We start from the raw sequence: 20,764 nt of genomic DNA, 5'->3' as shown, positions 1-20,764 counted from the left end.
GAAGTAAGGATAGCCAACTGAGAGCTAACCGACTGGGCTAGCTGCTCAGGTAGGTTACCCGAGAGGAATCTGACAGCTCCTTGACCAGATCCCTCTGTAGCCTGGTAAAATGTGCCAAATAATTCAGGGACCTTAAAGTAAAGGCCGCTGAAGTCAGGGTGCGCTTCCCGTGCAGTCCATGCTCCTAGACTCCTTATTAGGAGGATGGACGGACGTTGAAGCCTCTGCCACGTCCTGTTGTGTAGCAGATGCCACCACCATGGCATCTACAGCCACGCCTTTAGTCAGGAACTCCTTCTCGGGTGGGGCAGACAAAAATTTGTTAGGACGAGAAGGCACTGGTTCCACGGTATCTGGATGTTCCCACGCCCTCCGACAAACCAAATCCAGGAGCTCGTCGAAGGGCGGAGACACCCAGGAGGCGGAGGGCTGAGCCCCAAAGGCCTTGAGAAGCACTGACTCATCAGCAGAGGGGGGTTTGGACATCCAGCCGCCTCGTTGTTTGAGGATCTCTAAAATGTCTGCAAATGAGACATCATCCGAGGACGACTTTGGGGACCCCTCCGCATCATCAAGATCAGTGTCCGATGTAAGAGACTCGTGGGAGTCCACGTTCTTCCTCTTGCACGATCTCTTCCTTGGGGGCTCCTCTGAAGACAACTCCGAAGAACCCTCAGGAGGAGGGGAACCCCCAGAGGGGGTAACCTCAGGCCCCGGGGCTCCGCTGCCTAAGGACAGGGGAACTGCCAAAGACCCAGTCTCCACGCCCAGGGAAGGTGCCGGTAAAGCCGGAGAGATGGCCGAAGAAGACTTGGCCAAGGCACTCCTCATAGCTCTGAAAGCCGGACCCCCAGAATCCTGGGAATGTCCGGTCCCCGGAGCCATGATAGCAGACGGAAGTACCGCAGCTGAAGCACCGAGAGGGAGGCTCGGAACCGACAACATAGGTCCCGAAACGTCACCCCCGGGTCCAGCCGAAGAAGTCCGTGTGCCAAACTCGGACCCGAAGGCCGGGGTTGGAGTAAGGGTCGGAGCCGACCCTAAGACCTCCACCGGCTCCAACAGCACCTGCTCCGACGGAGCCGAAGCGGTCGGAGGAGGAATGGCATTGACATGGGCATGGGCTGTCGGCTCCGAAGCCAACTGGGTCGGAGCCGAAACAAATTTTTGAAAGACTGGGGACTGGAACAGTCTTTGGAGCGCCCTGTCTATGTCCGAATCTGACATCCTCGATTACCTAGAGGATACTGAACGGGTTCGAGATGGCCTCTCCAACGGCCCCAAGGGGCTAGGGGACCGGCTCCGAGGCGACTCGATGACTATCGGTGCCGAAGGAATACCCAAACTAGCTTCCATCGGTGCCGAGGAGGACTTAGGCGCCGAGGAGGAAGTGTCTGAGCGGACAACCTTCATCGGCTCCGAGACCAGTGGAGCCGACGAAGGTGACCCGCCTCTCGATGCCCCAGCCATCGGCTCCGAAGCCAGAGGAGTCGAGACTGGTGGCATCGAGGCAGACCGTTCCGCCCTCGGCTCCGAAGTCCTTGGAGCCGAAGGAGAAGCCTGCCTATGTCTTTTGGCGGTCGGATCCGACGGACTGGTCGGAGCCGACGCCCTTTTTAGCAGGAGAAGGAGAGGATGCTAAAGCTTCTTCAAAGGAGGGTTTTATAAGGCCTTTTAATTTAAGCTTATTTTTCCTCTCTTGGAGGACCCTCGAGGAAAAAGCGTGACACACGCTGCAGGACTCCTGCAAATGTTTTGCACCCAAACAATAAACACAGAGAGAGTGGTCATCTGTTATAGACATTTTAAAGTTGCACTTGGTGCACTTTTTAAAGCCTGAAGGCCTAGGAACCTGAGACATTCCGGTAAATTATTCAGTGAACTAGCCAAACACAGTACAAACACTGTAACTATGACAGAAAAAGAAATTTTCTCTGCTTTGTCCTTCTTTTTAAAGAAAGAGAAACTATCACCAGTATAAAGGATCCGAGATCCCTAAATAGAACAGAAGTCACCTAACAACCAAAAGACCGGGAAAGGCCTTTCCACACAAGAGGTACTTCTAGTCAAACAACACTCACAACACAAGAATTTACCAAGTAAATTTCTCCAAACGCACTCAAAACACAAGATAGCTGTTAAACAGCTTTTAGTTGAAGTATAAAGAAATTCCTGACAGGAAGTTAGTGAAAATAATCACTACTTAGCTCAGCCAGCTCAAGACCACGTCTTCACTTGTTAGCGGCAAACGAGATCTGGGGGACTGGTAGTGGTGCATCCTGGGATATAGTAAGCTCAGCCAATAAGAGACTTCACTCTTTGCCATAAGCGTGCCGAGTCGGAGCCGAGGGATCGGCTCCGAACCCATCAGTCAGAATGTAGGCGAGATAGGATCACATAACATCCTTAACTCTGGTATTTGGACCAAATGAGGGCTACCACAACATGGATAACAAAATAGTGATGACTGCAAAAGTGAGAAACGAAGAACATCAATAGCAGAGAAAAACAAAAAAAGATATAGCAAGACAAACTACAACTATGACTAGTAATAAAAAGTAATGCATAGGAATTATACAGAATAACAACAATTTACAACAAAAAAGCAATTAGCTGCCCAGAGCTATTGAAGGGACCACGTCTTTCGCGAAGTGGCAAATGAGATCTGAGGTAATGGGGAAATTGCATTCTGGCTAGGGGAGGGTGCCCAAGAGATTAGTTGGTGGCCACAAGCTTTTGCAAAAGGCTGAGACGGATCTGATGGATTGAATCTGACCCCCATCAGTGAGAATAAAGGCAAGATTGACAACATCACATCATTGGATTCACTCATTATTAAACCCAATACCATTTTATTAGGTAATCTAAATTATTCAGTTATAGACTGGGAAATCTACACCGCCATTATTGCACAAACACATTAATTCTTGGACTTTGTCAATACAAATAGCCTGGAACAATTAGTTTAGGGGGAACAACATCTTGGCTCTTGTCCTTATTAATATGGGGGCATCTTGCATCATTCCTTCCATATCTTTGTAACTTTTTAGTTTTAATGATAAAGCAGTCTCCTTCAAAATAAAACTGAAACCAGAGACCCCTTCCATCCAAGGTACCATTATAAATTTCCCTAAAATAAACTACCTACTCCTAAGTGATACATTGGCAAGTTTCAAATCCCCATCAAACCCACTTAACTCTATTAAACTAAATATGCAGAGATGTACACCACCACACCATACCAGCATGTAAGCAGCTGCAAAGATGAAGCTGTACCCTGTAGGAAATGCAGGAAAAACCCCAGAAACAAACCAAAAGGTGGAACCATAATATCAACAAGCTTTACAATAAAGGGAAGGGAATTCTGACCTAAGTAAAGAGTAATTACCAGAAATACAAGTCAGAAGCTTAATAAAAAACACCAAAGCCAAATTTGAGGCTAAAATAGCTACCCAAGCCAAAGATAATCACAAGGCCTTTTTAGTTATGTTTGTTCAGAAGCATAATGCAGCAATGAGCTAAGCTGATTGTGAATGATGTCACTTACCCTGAAGATGAAGATACAGTGAACCACTACTGTGGTTCGAACTACTGGCCCATAACTTGATCTTTATTCCTCTCGCCCCTCCATCTGTCCCACACGAAACAACTAAATCCATCTTACTTTCCACTATCACACAAGACCAAGTCCTAAAAGTGCTATCTAAAGCTAAAAACGCTGCATCGGTGGGTTCTGACAATATCCATGATGCATCATAAATAGCATGAAGCATGACTTAGCCACTCCATTAACAACACTGTTCAACCTCAGCTTCCATGCAGGATTTGTACCACACAAATGGAGAACAGCTACAGTCACTCACTTGGGACACCTTCTCAGCTGCAGAAACATGTCTCTCCAATAATCAGCCTGCACTAAATCCTAAAAAAACAAAACTCCTTCAATTCTTTCCTAAAACACTGGCACAACACAAATCCTTCTTTGTGATCACCTCCCTAGATAATACTACCATTAAAGCTGAACCTCATACTAAACTACTTAGCACTATAATTGACTAGGAATTAAAATTTGACCTATAGATCCAACAATGCATAAAAGAGAATACACCAGAAACGTGGCCTACTTTACAGAAATTCCTCACACCTACCTCCAAATTTACCCAGGCTCAGACACTTCTCTTACCTAGCTTACTCTATGCTGCCCCTGTCCTTACCAACATTCAACCTACTCTTTTGTCCAAACCCGACCAAACTTACAACAAAATAGCTAGATTTGTTGTAAACCTTCCTTATAACTCTCACCACTGCCTAGCTCTTACGATGCTTCAATGGCCTGAATTCTCTCATCAACGGCACCCCACCCAAGTACCATGTTCAATCATAGCCTCACCTCAGGCTTTGTGCCTGCTGAATGGCACACAGCGACGGTTATCCCACTCCACAAGGGGGGAACCACCACGGACCCCGGGAACTACCGCCCCATTAGCCTGACAAGCCTGGTCTGCAAGGCCATGGAATGTATCATCATGGAACTTATAAACAAATACATTAGTAATCTCCAAACTCTGGACCCCACCCAGTTCGGGTTTGTAAAAGGCAGATCATGTCTCATAAACCTGACAGACTTCTTTGAAGCAGTCACCAAAGCCATAGACCAAGGGAAGGTGGTTCACACAGCCAATCTAGATCTTGCCAAGGCTTTCAACACCATCCCTCACTCTGGAATTATAGATAAACTCACTAAACTAGGTATAAATCCCTATGTCACAAGATGGGTTGCCAACTGGCTCACTGACAGAACCCACAGTGTGAAAGTAGCAGACTCCAAATCCAACTTCAGACCAGTGACAAGTGGAGTACCACAGGGTTCAGTCCTGGGTCCTCTCCTGTTTGGTATCTACTTCTCTGAAGTACAGGCTAACACAGAAGGTCTTTGACTAACGAAGTTCGCAGATGACTGCAAACTAGGAGCCATAATCGAAACTCCTAACGATGTGGACATCCTACAAAAGGGCCTCACTGAGACAGATGCCTGGTGTCAAGCCATGGCCTCAAGCTCAATGCCAAAAAGTGCACTGTCATCCCCTTTGGTAAAAACTCTGTACCCATGAACTACAACACAGGCGGTAGTATACTTAACACCGAAAGTGTCATAAGAGACCATGGGACACAGGTGGACAGTATTCTCTCCTTTGATAGTCACATCACCACAGTAGTCAGGAAATCCTTCTACGTGGCACACCTCATCACAAAAGGTTTCCCATCCAGAAAAAAAGAGGTCATTGTTCCCCTCTACTCATCACTCATTAGACCCATTATAGAGTACAACACCCCTTTTGGTATGTACCTCACAAGACATCTACAACAACTGGAAAGGCTGCAGAAATACCTCACAAAGAGGATTACTGGCCTCAAACAGATGCCCTATGCAGAGCGTCTCAAAAAACTCCAGCTTTACTCCGTTGCATATCGCCTACTCAGAGGTGATCTCTGCCTAACATACAGAGCTATGTCAAACCCAGAGCTGTTGGACATGCTTCACTTAAAGAAATCCCAATCCTTCCGAGCTACACGCTCTAGGGACCTAAACCTTGTCACCACAATAAACAGAACATGCCGGAGGGATAGATTCCTGTCCCAGAGACTTCCCATACTCTGGAATAAACTACCCTTCTATATCAAACAAAGCTTCTCATTAGCACTCTTCAATAAAAATCTTGATGATTGGATGGGAAATAGGAAATTCACCCCGGGGATCACCTCTGTGGCTCTGCTTGACAGTGGCACAAGAAAATTATTTTCTTGGGTGGCAAAAGCCAGGGTACCTTTTTGGCTGGGCTTGTATAGGACCCAGGGCCGATAGCCTAGTATCTACCTATGAGCCTTCTTCTTTCGGCTTTTCCTGGTTAGGGGTTGCCACAGCGGATCACCTGTCCGCTCATGATTGGCAGTGGAGTTTTACAGTGTTGAGTTGCCAGCCCGGTGCCCAACCTTCCACAGAAGGCACACACATGCACACACTCACATCTAGGGCCAATTTAGAGTGTCCAATCCACCTACAGCATGTCTTTGTGAGGAAACCGGAGCACCCAGAGGAAACCCATGCGACCACAGGGAGGACATGCAGACTCCGCACAGAAAGCACCCCAGCCGAGGATCGAAACAGAGAACCTCTTGCTGTGAGGTGGCAATGCTAACCGCTGCACCACCGCGGCCACCCTACCTATGAACCTATGAACTACTATTACCTCAACTACAGATTACATATTCTGTTCTTTACAATCCCTCCTCCTGCCCTTCCCTCTCCAGCCTTGTGTCTTACTACATCCCCCTCCGACATCTCTGTTCAACTGATAAGACATTTTTTGACATATATAAACCCAAAAAGAACATTACAAAGTCCCTTTACAAGTATTCTGTAACAAGTTTGGAATACACATCCCCCTAACATAAGAAATATTTCTCAGGAACACCAGCTTAAAAGAGAGTTAAAACACTACCTCCTAAATATCTGGTCCTACCCATGCCAAGCTCCAACTTGAAATCTCTGTAGTCTCTACCTCCCCTCTGTTTGTATCACTCCTCTTCAAATCTATTAGAATCATTTCCTTCTATTTCTCTTACTCTCCCACCTCATCTCCTTCACGTTCTGACATGTCATAGAGTGTTTTACACTCCTGGCATCATACAGATGCAAACTTTACTTCCATATTCTACCTTCTCTACTGCTATACCATTGTTATGTCTTTTTCCTGGTTATACTTTTGTTGCATAACTTATATTACCTCTTTGTACATTGTATACAATTGTAATGGGAATTTTTCCATGTTTCATTTAAGGTAATGGCATTTGTATGTATAATGGAATTTGTCTCCTCAGGTTTTTGGGAATTGCACTTTTTATCATTATCTCTATTGTATTTTTTTCGTATGTTTGTATGTTGACTGAAGCTTTTCTCCTCGGGTCTCCAGTGAAAATAGGCCTCTGGCTCACTTGGACCAACCCGGTTAACAAATGTCAAATAAATAAATTCCCTGAATAAGGGAGAACCTTCTACAGGCCCAAGCAATTCCAGACTCTTAAGTCTGACCAGCTTCACAAGTAAATCCATGGAAAGACTTATCATGGAACCAATCAATAAGGACATAGAGAACCTCCAATGTTGGACTTTTTGAAAAGGTCACCAAAGTAGTGGATGAAGATAAAACTGTACACACCACATACTGTGACCTGGTAAAAGGTTTTGATACAATCAACCCCCCCCCCCCCCCGAAGCATAGTAGAAAAGCTAAATACATTGGGAACAATCCCCTACATCTCTCAATGGATTGCAAACTGTCTCCTAGCTGGGACACAAGAGATCAAAACAGAGGAAGCTACCACAACAAAGAGACCAGTCAACATTACAATACCCCAGAGTTCAGTGCTGGACCTTCCTGTTTAGCATATATTTATCTGAAGTAAAAGAACATATCAAATTGCTCAGGTTTTGCAGATGACTACAAACTAGGACCAGTCATTGAATCCCCAAATGATTTAGCCATCCTGAGGGAAGATTTATCCCAACAAATAACTGGTGCCAAAATCTTGGACTGGAACTGAATGCCAAAAAATGCATTCTTTGAGAAGTCATTCATCCTGGGAAAGTACAGTTGTGTACACTTACCATAAATGTAGATGTTCGAGTGTATTCACTGTTGCAGTCATCACACTTGAGTTATCTGCCTGCAGGTAGCCCTTAGTCGGCCCGAATACCAAAGACTTAGTATTTCTGCGTCGGATGCTGTCGCTTCTTCCATGATGTCAGGTCATCAGGGGTATAAAAACAGGCAACCAATGCCAGAACATCAGTTTTTTTGCCCCAAATGTCAGGAGGCCCCAAATAGGGAGCTAGTATATAGTGGGGGAAAAAATCAGTAAAAAGTAAATACCAATGCCAGTAGGAATAGCCATAGAGAGGAGAGATAAAGAGATAGAAAAAAACAGGGGGCTGGAGGGAGGAAAACCAGGACTGCAGTGAATAAACTCGAATATCTACATTTATGGTAAGTGTACATAACTGTACTATGTTCTTCGCAGTCATCACACTTGGGTTGATTCCCAAAGCTGAGGAAGGGTGGAGGCAGTCAAGAAGAGTTAGGGCTGGCTAGGTAGGCCTTGCAAGACTGCTGTAGCAAATCCTACCCTGGATTTGGAAAAGATAGGCAGGTTGCAATGCTTGGTGAAGGTGTGTACAGAACTCCAGGTAGCAGCTTCCAGTATGTCCCTTGTAGGGACTCCCCTGAGAAATGCTGTAGAGGTAGATGTAGCTCTAGTGGAATGTGTTCTGACCCCCTGAGGGGTTGGTTTTCCATGGTGCTTGTAGCAGAAATGGATGCAGTGTGCTATCCATCAGGAAATGGTTTGTTTTGAAATGGCCTTGCCTTCTGCCCCTGTTGCAAAGCTGACTAGCAGCTGGTCAGATTTTCTGAAAGGCTTAGTCCTAGCAAGGTAGAACCTGAGCTGTCTCTGCACGTCCAAAGAGTGCAGGATTCTTTCCCCTTTATTTTGAGGATTAGGGAAGAAGATTGGCAAATGGATGGATTGGTTGAGAGCCACACTGGACATCACCTTAGGCATAAGGGAAGGGTTAGTGCTGAGAGAAACCCTATCAACATGGAAAATAATGAAGGGTTCCACAGCCATCAGTGCTTGTAGCTCAGACACTCTTCTAGCTGAAGTGATGGCTAGAAGCAAGGCTGTTTTCCAAGAGAGGAATTTTAACTCTGCTGAAGCAGCAGGTTCAAAAGGGGGAAGAAGTGTGAGCTTTTCCAGAACAAAGTTAAGGTCCCAAGCAGGGGTGGGTGCTCTCCTTGGTGGCCTTAAGTTGTTTGCCCCTCTCAGGAACTATTTGAGGAGAGGGTGAGAGAATAGAGGTGGCTCAGTATTGTAATGAGCCGAAATGGCAGAGGCATGGATCTTAATGGAGGAGAAGGATAGGCCTCTGTGTAGTAGTTCTACTGGTTAATCCAGGATTAGAGGTAAGGAGGGCAGTGCTGTGTCCTTTCCTTTAGAGTGAATCCAAGAACAACACCTTTTCCACTTTTCAGCATAGGATTTCCTAGTACTGGGCCTTCTGGCTTCAAGGATGATGTCCAGCACCTGCTTGCTTAGGGTTGCTGGTGGGGTATTTAAGGAAAAAGCCAGGCTGCAAGATTTAGGGTTTGTAAATGTGGATGCAAAATCTGTCCCTCCTGCTGAGAAAGCAGGGTTGGGGTCTGGTGTAGGTGCCAGGGTGGCAAAGTTGTCAGGCTGCGCAGGAGTGGGTACCAGTGCTGGCGTGGCCAGTCCAGGGCAATCAGAATTGTCCTTGGCCTGTCTTGTTTTATCTTGAGTAATACTCTTAAGATAAGGGGCAGAGGGGGAAAGGCATAGATTGAGAGGTTTTCCCAATGAAAGGATAGGGCATCCACCTTCCAGGCCCTACTGTGAGGGTTCCAGCTGCAGTATTTGCTTAATTGGTGGTTGTCGGGGGAGGCAAAGAGATCCATCTCTGGGGTCCCTCATTTCTGGATCAGAAGGTTGAAGGTGCTGGGCTCCAATTTCCACTCGTGTGGGTCTAGGATATTTCTGCTTAAGTCATCTGCCAGTGAATTTTGTTTGCCTGGCAGGAACTGAGCTTGTGGATGAACTTGGTTGTCCAAAGCTGTGTTCCACAGGGCCATAGCTAACCTGCAGAGTGGGTAAGAATGGGTTCCCCCCTGCTTGTTGATGTACCACATAACTGTGGTGTTGTCTGTTTTTATCAGCAGTTGTCCTGGAAAGAGTAGGTATCTGAAAGCTGTCAGGGCATTCTGTAAAGCTAGCATCTCTTTTTGATTGATGTGCAGGAGAATTTGCCTTGGGCTCCAGTGGCCCTGAATACATTTGCCTGCCATGTGAGCTCCCCATGCATAATCTGATGCGTCTGTGGTTAGGGTCTGGGAGGCATGGGGTTGAGTAAAATGTAGTCCCTTGCTGTGGTTACATGCTTCTGCCCAACAAAGGAACTCTGTCCTTAGACAAGGTATGATAGGAATGACTGTTTCCACGTCCTGAGAATGTTGGCACCAAAGACTTTTTAAGTACCACTGACGTTTCCTCATATGCAGTCTTGCATATGGAATTAGCAGAGTACATGAGGCTATGAACCCTAGGGCTTACAGTATTTTTCTTGCAGACAGCTGGATTCTGGTGGCCATTTGTTTGAAGTAGTCTGTCAGATAGACCTGTTTTTCTGAAGCGAGGAATGCCATCTGGAAAGTTGTGTCCAAGCTTGCTCCCAGGAATGCAATCTTTTGACTGGGTACCAGTTGTGATTTCTTTTCGTTGATGGTGTACCCCAATGAAGTTAGAAGGCTTTTTACAAATGTCAGATGCTGAAGCAGCAACTCCTGATTGTCCACCTGAATCAGGCAGTCGTCCAAGTATGGGTAAATTTGGATATTTCTCTTCCTGCAGTATGCACTGGCTGGAGCCAGGCATTTTGCAAATACCCTGGGCACAGTAGATAAGCCAAAGGGAAGTGCAGAGAAATTATAATGCATAGACATGGCCCTGAAATGCAGATATTTCCAGCATGACTCCCTTATGGGGATGTGCAGATAGGCTTCTTTTAAGTCTAGGGTGACTAACCAGGCATCCTTGGCTAACATAGGGAGAAGCTGTTGCAGGGTAAGCATCTTGAATTTTGGTACCAGCAGGAAGGTGTTGAGAATTGAAAGATCCAGGATTGGGCGCCAAGAGCCCTCTTTCCTGGGTACCAGGAATAGTCTGGAGTAGAATCCTTAACCCCTCTGTTCTACTGGAACAGGCTGAATAGCTCTGATATTGAGCAGGGAAAGTGCTTGGTTTTGAGCCTCTGCTCACTGGTTTGGAGGAAGGTCTGGAAACATGCTTGGGGTTGGCAGTGAATGGAAAAAAAATTTGTATCCCTGGGTTACAATGTTGAGAACCCATCGGTCCTGACAAATGGACATCCAGTTTTTTGCATGAAGGGCAGGTTTTCCTCCTAGGGGCACAAGCAAGTTGACAGGGTTGGGAGTCAGAGTTGAGAAGTCATTGTGAGCTTTTTTGTAAGGAGGTTGCTTACTACTCCCTGCTCTAGGGGTGGGGGCGCTTCATTGTTTAGATCTCTGCATACCCTGAGACTGTAGTCTGGGTGGTTTGTTTCCCCTGGGCCTTGTTTGGGAATGCCTGGCGGGGGTTGGAAAGTGTTTTGAAGGGCAATGTCTAGTGAATCTAAGTGGTTGCACTTGTAGGAATTCTTTAACAGTTTGCATAGAGTTGGCCTTTTTTTCCATCTTTTTAAGAACTAGTTCAGCTTTGGTGCCAAACAAATGGTCCTTATTTAAAGGGGCATCTAGTAATTTAGATTTGACATGATCTGGCAAGGCCTGCTCCTTCAGGCAAGCATGTCTTCTCAGTACAGAGCCAGTGACTGCTGCCTTGCAAGATGCTTCCAGGGCATCAAAGCCGCACCGCAAAGTATGCTTACAAACTTGGTTTGCAGAGTGCATAAGCTCCTGTAATTATTTTCTGCACAATCCGGAAAAATTACCACTTTTTGTTTAATAAGTTTCATAATATGTTGCTGGTATTTCAGCATGTGAAACTGGCAATTCAATGCCCTGATAACAAGAGTTGCAGAGGTATATACCTTCTTACTTCATCTGTCCAAAGCTCTGGAATCCCTGTCCGAAGAGATAAGATTTTTGGCTGTAGTAGCCTTAATTCCTTTAGGTCCCTGGGAAATGATCTCTGAGTCAGCAGTATGATTCTTGAAAAGAAACTTGTGAGAATCAGGTACTCTGTAGTACCTGTCTGGTTTCCTAGGGGCCAGAGGTAAAGTGTCTGGAGTAAGACTGGATTCCATGAAAACATCATCCACAACATCCAGGACAGGGGGTATAGCTAAAGGCCTGTGGTGAGGCAACTCAAAAATTCTCTGAGTCTCTTTTTGGACTGAGGATAGTCTTGGCATTCCCAATGGAAATGCTCTCTTAAAGTATGCAAGGTTTCACCAAAAGAGAAATCCTCTGGAGGAGAGGCAGAGGGAATGGATTTCTCCGCATCTGAAACCTCATAGGCGGATAAGGGCATGTCTTCATAATCAGAAAGGTCAGAGACATCAGACTCCTGGTCTGTAGAACCTGAAGTGACTGGAGTCTTGGTCTCTTAGCTGGGGAAGGCTGGCTTCCCCTAATCAGCATAATAAGGTATTCAGCCATTCTAAGCATTTGTTTTTGTGGCATGGGTGCCTGAGCATGTGCTTTGGTCGTCGGTTTTCTAGGCGTAGTGTGTACTCTGGTCCTAAGAAACTCGGTAGTTTTAAGTCATTGGTTTGATTCGAACATTGGTAGGATGAAAAACTCCCTCATAGGCCGGTGCCTGCACAGCGGCTCCAGACCCATCTAAGGTTCATAGGTAGGTACTAGGCTATCTGCCCAAGGGCATTTATAAGCCTAGCCAGAGTGTGTCGGCTTTCGCCATCCCATTGATTAATTAACTGAGCCTCTGTCAAGCACAGCCAATGAAGTGATTCCAGGGGTGTACTTTCTGTTACCCATCCACTCGTCAAGGCTTCTCTTGAAGAGTGTTAGTGAGGGGCTCTGCCTAATGTAGTTAGGAATTTTGTTCCAAAACATGGGGAGTCTCTGTGACAGGAATCTATCCCTCCAGCATGTTCTATTTATTGTTGTGGTGAGGTTTAGCTCACTAGAGCGTGTGGCTCGCAGTGACTTGGATTTCCTTAGGTGGAGCATGTCCATCAATTCTGAGTTGGACATGGCTTTATAAGTCAAGCAGAGATCACCTCTGAGTAAGCGATATGCCATTGAGTACAGCTGGAGTTTTTTCAGTCGGGCTGCATAGGACATATGTTTGAGGCCAGTAATCCTCTTGGCGAGGTGCTTTTGTGGTCTTTCAAGCTGTTGGAAGTGTCTTGTGAGGTATGGGGCATTGTACTCTATGATGGGTCTGATGAGTGACGAGTAGTGGGGCACTATAACCTCTTTATTTCTAGATGTAAACGCCTTAGTAATTAGATGGGCCACATAGAAGGATTTCCTAACTACTTTGGCAATATGATTGTCAAAGGAGAGATTACTATCTACCTGGGTCCCCAGATGTCTTATTACCTCTTCTGTATTAAGGGGGCTGCCGCCTATGTGGTAATTCGTGGGTGGTTTGTTTTTCCCAAATGGGATGACTATGCATTTTTTGGCATTTAGCTTGAGGCCATGACTTTGACACCAGGTGTCTGTCTCAGTATGGCCTTTTTGGAGGATGTCCATGTCAGCCAGAGAGTCAATTATGGCTCCCAGTTTGCAGTCATCGGCGAACTTGGTTAGCTATAGTCCTCCTGTATTTGCCTGTACTTCTGAGAAATATATGCTGAACAGTAGGGGTCCCAGAACTGAGCCTTGCGGGACACCACTTGTGACTGGTTTAGAGTCAGACCTGGAGCCCGCTATTCTTACCATGTGAGTTCTGTCTGTAAGCCAGTTGGCAACCCATCTTGTGACGTAGGGGGTTTATGTTCAGGCTGGTGAGTTTTTCTATAATACCCAAGTGAGGAATGGTGTCAAACGCCTTGGCGAGATCAAGGTAGGCGGTGTGAACCACCTTTCCCTCGTCTATGGCCTTGGCAACTGTCTCGAAGAAGTCAACCAGGTTTAGTAGGCATGATCTGCCCTTAATAAAGCTGAACTGGGTCGGGTCAAGTGTTTGGAGGTTCCCAATGTCTTTGTTAATGAGTTCCATGATGATGCGCTCCATAACCTTGCAGACCAGGCTAGTCAGGCTTAAGGGGCGATAGTTACCAGGGTCAGTTGTGGCCCCTCCTTTGTGGAGCAGAATAACCATTGCTGTGCGCCATTCTATGGGCATGTAGCCTGTGGACAGGCTGAGGTTGAACAGCGTGTTTAGGTGGGGGGGTTAGTTCATTCTGTAGTTCATGTAAGACGCAGCCTGGGACACCATCTGGCCCCATTGATGCTGTGTTTTTGGCTTTTGAAAGGGCTGTTTTCACCTGTGCTTCTGTGATTTCTGGGACACTACACTTTTCCGGTATTGTTGTGGGCCCTTTTAAAGGTGAGAGGGAGGTGAAGTTTGCACTGAATCTATCTGCCAGCATGTTGGCAATATCAGTAGGTTCAGTATATTTTGTGCTATTTTGCACTGTCTCAGAGCATATCTGCGAGTTGCCACTTAGATTCTTGACATAGCTAAAGAATGCTTTGTGGTTATCTTTTGAATCCTTGGCTATTTGTTTGTTGAAGTTAGCCTTGGATGATTTTATGAGGGACCTTACTTTCTTAGTGATACTGATCAGGGATGTCTTTTCTTCTTGGGATTTGCTTTTTTTCTGAACTAGTTTCCTCCTTTTGTTGTATAACCTGTTTATGGCAGGGGCCCACCAGACTGGTTTCCTTCTATTAGGGGAGTGAGTCTTGGTTTTGCTAGGGATGGCACGATCCATGCATACTTGTAGGTGCTCATAGAGTGTAATTGTACAGGATTCTGCATCTTGGGCAGTGTTATCCTTTAGCATGGGGGCTGTGAAACTTACCACTTCTGTCTTAGTAAGGTGAAATTTGCTTTAGAAAAGTTTTTCACTGTGGTTTCCTTGGTTGGGGGTGGTGGTGGGGTGTGGACATCCAGGGTGATTAGTTTATGGTCTGATCTAACCAGTGATGGGTTGACCTCCGGTACGGAGTACCTGTCACCCATGTTGGTGATGACCAGGTCCAATATGTTGTGGCCTCTGGTAGGGGAGTTTACCAGCTGATCCAGGGCATTTGAGTTGATAAATTCCAGGAAGCGCTGAGCCTGGGAGTTTGTACTCAAGTAGTTTTCCCAGTTAATGGTAGGGTAATTGAAATCTCCCAAGATCAGGGTGTTCGGTAGGACCTTCATGTTTTCCAGTGTCTCCAGAAAGGCAGAGTGGTGGTCCTGGGTCATGGAGGGTGATCTGTAGCAGGCCACAATTTGCACTGCAGATTTGCCCGATGTTAGTTGTGGATGATCTCAGAGGTATCATGCTGCGCCACTAACCTAGAGGTCTGAGTATCCTTGATGAATATGGATACACCCCCTCCTTTTGTATTTCGGTCTGTGTTCTGCGGCCGAAATGTGTGGTATGAGTTGTAGCCCAGTAGTGCTGGAGTGCTCTCTGGAGCCTTGAACCAAGTTTCAGTTACTGCACAGATGTCAACCTTCTCCATACTTAGGAGTGCTCCGAGCGCATGCATTTTGAGATTTAAACTCCTGGCGTTGAGGTAGAGACATCCGCTGACGTACAGACATCTGCTAGTTCCATAGTTGAAGAAGCATCTCGCGGCATACCAGATTGTGAATGGGTCTCAGCAGAGGCCTACGAATCCAAAGAAGTGGGCATCAGGGGCTGCAAAGGTGCCTCACTGAGTACCAGCGGACTGGCGACTAGCTTAACGGAAGTGTCGTTGGCAGTTTTGGACCTATGTGGTCTGTCTCTGTATTTATCTTTACTTTTTTTGGAAGATTGGTAGTCGGATGGCTTACCGAAGCCATTTCAGAATATGGAGATCAAAAGCAAAAGAATTTAGTGACAAAGATAGCCTAACGACAAATGGTTCGGCATTAAACAAGGCACAAAACCGACAGCGAGGGACGTCGTGGTCTTGGCTTAAACAGGTGATGCAGTAAGAATGAAAATCTCTGTGAGGTATTTGCTTTCCACAGGCAAGACAACTGTCAACTTTTTCTGACATCGGTTAGAGCAAGAAAAAAGGATCCCCAACGGGGTACTTAGCTTTAGAAGACTTCAGGATTATTCAACTTGAAAATGAAAAATTCAGGTAGCAGCCGACCGGCACTTGTGAACTGCTTCTGCTTTGGGCTCCTCCTCGGCAAGAAAGACTGATGTAATGGCACCGGCTGCCTATTTCTATACCCCTGATGACCTGAAGTCATGGAAGAAGCGACAGCATCCGACGCAGAAATACTAAGTCTCTGGTATTCGGGACGACTGAGGGCTACCTGCGGCAGATAACCCAAGTGTGATGACTGCAACAGTGAAACACGAAGAACATCTACCACACTGACAATACATTCCTAAGAGTTGACACAGTTGTTCTGGATTTAGAAAGTTATGTAGACAATGACGTAACTTTCAACCAACATGTGTCCACTAGCGTAAGAAAGTCCTTCTATTTTGCGCAGCTTATAAACAAAAGGATTACATCTAGATCTAGAGATGAGATTGTCCCTTTTTATTCAGCTGTCATTAGGCCAGTCTTTGAGTATAAAGCCTCCTTCGCATATATCTGTCCTGGTATATGCAACAACTGGAAAGCCACAGAGATAACCTACTAAAAGGATACAAGGTCTAAACAATTAGCCCTGTCACAATACTCTGTAATATACAGATCGCTAAGAAGTGACCTGTGTCTGGCATACAAGGCACCCTCTGACCCAATAATGATGGTCCTACTGTACATCAGCAAGTCAAATGGTGCCAGAAGTACTTAGTTTAGTGATCTAAACCTCTTCTGCGACATCAACAGAATGGCTTGGAGGAACAGATAAATCTCACAGAGGATATCACTGGTCTGGAACAGACTCCCCATCCATGTAAAACAAAGCTCGTCCCTGTCCATATTCAAGCACAACTTAGATTTATGGATGGGTAATAGAAAATTTACCTCATGACTGCCCGCTCTACTACTAATGGGCAGAGATAGCTCCTAAATGATTTATTCCATGTATGTGTCCCCTTAAACTATCTAAGGTATGATCCCAGTTATTCCACTAAGGATAATATATTATCATCAGCCATGGGATGGGTAAGGCCAATCTAACACCAAACCAGGATAGGCTATTTCAAACACCAAAAGGGAAATTGGCTAGGCTAAAAATGGCCCGCTGGGGGAACTAGCCTATTACTTATCTATAAACTTCTCTACGTCTCCCCTATCTATATTAACTTATCCAAAAGCAACCTGAATAAATTAGCAACCTCCTACAACAACATAGCCAAATTTGCCACTGGTGCCCCCTTTCGTACCCACCATTGCCATAATCTTAAACTTCTAGGAAGGCTGGAAGTTCACAACTAAATACTTTTCCAGCAGCTCATTTTTATTCACAGGATCGTACATCATCCTACAAATACTCCAATACTCTGTAACCTCTTTAACTCCTATAAAAAATGTACCAATCCTAAGATCCACAAAAAAGCTACAAGTAGCCACCATAAAATCCAACAACAAATCCGGGGACTGCCTGTTCTAAATGCTGTGAGCAATACTTGGAACAAACTTCCAAGTGAAATAACACCCCTGACTTCCACCAACCTTTTCAAGAAACAATTGAAAATCTTCATTAAAAACCAATGGCTCTGCCCCTGCTCTAATCCTGACTGACACTAATTTTCTTATTTGTCTAACTACTTCTCAACTAAAAACTTTTTTCTGCTATTTTCTCTATGCTCCACACTGTCTTAGAATCAAAAAATGTATTTTCTCTGACTGTTTGTTGACTGCCCTGCTGTCCTGAGGAAACTCATGTACAGTGAATGTTTTTTGTTATTTTCTTTCTTAATACAACTGTAAAATAACAATCTGTCTTCTATGTGTAACCTATAATTGATTTGTAAAAATTTTTGCTAAGCAGTTGCAATACTTATGTAAATTGTTTTTCCACTGTTTTTGTGGACTCTATGTATGTATAACATTTTTTGCTCGGAGCCTTTCTGCTCGGGCCTCTACTGAAAATGGACATATATCCAGTTAGACTAGCCCGGTCAACAAATGCAAAATAAATAAATAAATAAATAATGTATGTCAGCAAATCAGGATAATAGCCAAATATATTTTGTGAGTTGCATCAATTTACTAGCTTGAACAGAACTGGTATGAATGCAGAGGTGACCAAGTATTTATTTATTTATTTTACATTTGTTAACCGAGTTAGTCCAGCTGAGCGTTTAGCTCATTTTCAGTGGAGACCCGAGGAGAAAAGCTCCACAATCAGTATTAACATTTTACATACAGTCAGCAAGAAAATTACATTTGGAGCTAATCAATTAGTTAGAGAAGAACAATTTAACAATAAAATTATATAAAAAACAATTGGGTACAATGTTAGAGATGAAACTGCATTTACAATAAATCATACAGAAAAGCAGTAAAGTAAAATGTCAGAATTCTTACCACAAAAACTGTGTTCATTATTTCTAAATAGTTATATACAGTATAGGTACAGAAGGAGTAGTAAGGTAATGCAGTGGTTAAGCAACAAGACAGAGAGGTAGATGATTATTATTAAGGTAGCCAGTGTAAGAGGAAGGAGGATGGTGGGACAGAAGCTAGGGTTGGGAAGTTTCAGGCAGGATGACTATAGTGGCAGGGCCATTTATTTATTAGGTATTTCCGAGTGGCTAGTTTGAAATGCTTTGTTTGGTCAAAGGACCTAATTTCTAGGGGTAGTTGGTTCCAAGTTGTAGCAGGGTTATAGTTATAAAGTAAACATCCTGTTTTGGTTTTGGGTTTATAGATTTGTAGGAAGTCTTGGTCTGAGTTACGTAGTGTTCTAGTTGGGGAATATTTAGATATAACTGATAGAAGGCTAGGGCAGAAAGATGGTAGATAGAGGATGGAGTGGATAATTAGCAGTTGCTGTAGTAGCAGCAAATGAGGGAATTCGAACCACTGCAATTGTTTAAGAGATAGGCAATAGTGTGACTTGTAGGCTTGGTTTGCAGCAAATCTAGCAACTTTATTATAGGTAGTTTCAAGTTTGGTTATGAGTGTGGTATTAAGATTTGTGTACTATTGACAGCTATAGAGAAGGGTGGGAAGAAGAAATGCATGGGAGGGAGTTATTCTGGCTGTGTTGGTTAAATGTCTGTTATTATGGTAAATGAGTCCAAGTTTCTGGTGAGTCTTTTTGATAGAGGTAGTGATTTGGAGATCAAATTTAAGCTGATCGTCTATTATGACTCCTAGCAGTCTAGTGCTAGGGTCAGCAATAATGACAGTGTTATTGCTAGACAGGATGGAAAATGTAGTTTTGAGATTGGTGAGGTTTTTGAGGAGGAAGAGTAGGAGCTTAGTTTTCTTAGGGTTGAGAATTAATTTGTTGTCACAAAGCCATGTCTCTATGGTGTTGAATGATGCTTGGGTAGTAGAGTGGAGGTCAGATGGATTGTCAACAATGGTGATGACTGTTGAATCATCAGCATATTGTACAAGTGTAGAGTTGGGACAAGAAGTGTAAAGTAGGTTGGTGAAAATATTGAAGAGCAGTGGCCCCAGTATGGATCCTTGGGGACACCCATCGAGATGCTTAGGGGGGAGATAGAGCAGAGTGCCATTTAACAGCTTACTGGCGGTTAGCGAGATAGCTGGAAAACCAGGATATGGTGGGAGGAAAGAATCTTAAGTGAGAGAGTTTGTCTAAGAGGAAGGGAATGGGAGACAGTGTCAAAAAGCTTTGGACAGGTTGAGGAACAGACATGAGACTAGCTTATTATTAAGTAAATAAAATAAAGAACTTTCCATTTTTAATGAAAACAGCACTGTCAAATACAGCCAAGTACAAGCAAAGCTGTTGGTTCGTGAAAGTGAAATTTCTGTGCAAGAAGGTAATATAGGGTTGCCACCTTTTCAAATGGCCAAAGTGAGACATTTTTGGTACAAACATCAGATTTTACAGGGCGACACATACCCACGGTCAGTACAAAGGTTAGAACTTAATTTTTTTGCCTAAATAAAAGCTTATTCTTGTAGCATTTTAGTTGCTTATTCTGTTTCTTATAACATTTAGGTATTTTAGATACAGAATAACTGTTTTATGCAACTATTACATAAAATATAGGAAATAATTTTGTCCTAAAATCTCAGGACATTTGCCATTTTTTAAATTTTTTTGTCAGGACGCAACTGCCCAAAGAGGGACTGTCCCTCGCAAAGTGGGACAAGTGGTAACCCTAAGGTAATACTTTGACAGAGCTCAGGTAACGCAGTGTTTCTTCTGCTTAATGGATTTGAAGGTAAAGCAGTTTGAATACTGCAGACTATTACTGATGGATAACAGCAGAGTATGAGGTGATACTGAGTAACTTTAGTACTTAGAAGATAAATGAAAATTACTTTATGTTTTTAAATCATTCTTTACCAGCATAGTCATTTAAAAGTATAGGAGTAGTTTTAGCCATTTAAACTGCTTAAGTCCTTATTGAACAGAGACCTGCACACAATGACCTGTTATTTCACGTCAGTACTCAAACTCCTCCACCTTACTGCTATTCATAGCATACCTGCAACCTGCCCTCAGTTAATGCCACCAAATAGTGTCTTAAGTAAACTAACTTCATGAATGCACAACTACAAAGAAAAGTGAAAAGCCTGTACAGAGCAAATCATTGCTACTGTGTTAATAGTAAGTGGATCAGTAGTGATTTAATATGAGAACTAGTGAACAAGTTCACCATAAATGGTTTCAAGTAGGTATTTTGAAACCTTGACCTACTGACACTTGCAGAAGAGTAGTGTAAAAGACTTACTAAGATTCAGCCTATGGTCAGTTTGATTAGTCTCCTCATTTTCAAAATCTACAATTTCATTAAATTTTTCTGCTTGCTTTACATATTAATTCTTAACTAAATACATCACTAAGTAGAAACAGTAGTGCTCCCAGTGTATTCTTCATATTAACAATAGTATGCATGCTTGCACAGAACTGCAAGAGAAAGATATATTAT

General features: G+C 44.1%; 1 protein-coding gene across 1 annotated transcript in view; it reads right to left on the bottom strand.

Annotated features, from left to right (window-relative positions):
* The window catches only part of LOC122796717 (probable enoyl-CoA hydratase echA8), a 939,187-nt gene that overhangs the window by 387,904 nt on the left and 530,519 nt on the right, over positions 1 to 20,764 (bottom strand). The window lies entirely within an intron of this gene.

The sequence above is a fragment of the Protopterus annectens genome, chromosome 3.part0 (assembly GCF_019279795.1).
Source record: "Protopterus annectens isolate FY-2018-M chromosome 3.part0, PAN1.0, whole genome shotgun sequence".
Taxonomy (NCBI): domain Eukaryota; kingdom Metazoa; phylum Chordata; order Ceratodontiformes; family Protopteridae; genus Protopterus; species Protopterus annectens.
Note: the sequence above shows the minus strand (reverse complement) of the source record. Positions and strands in the feature narration are given on the sequence as shown.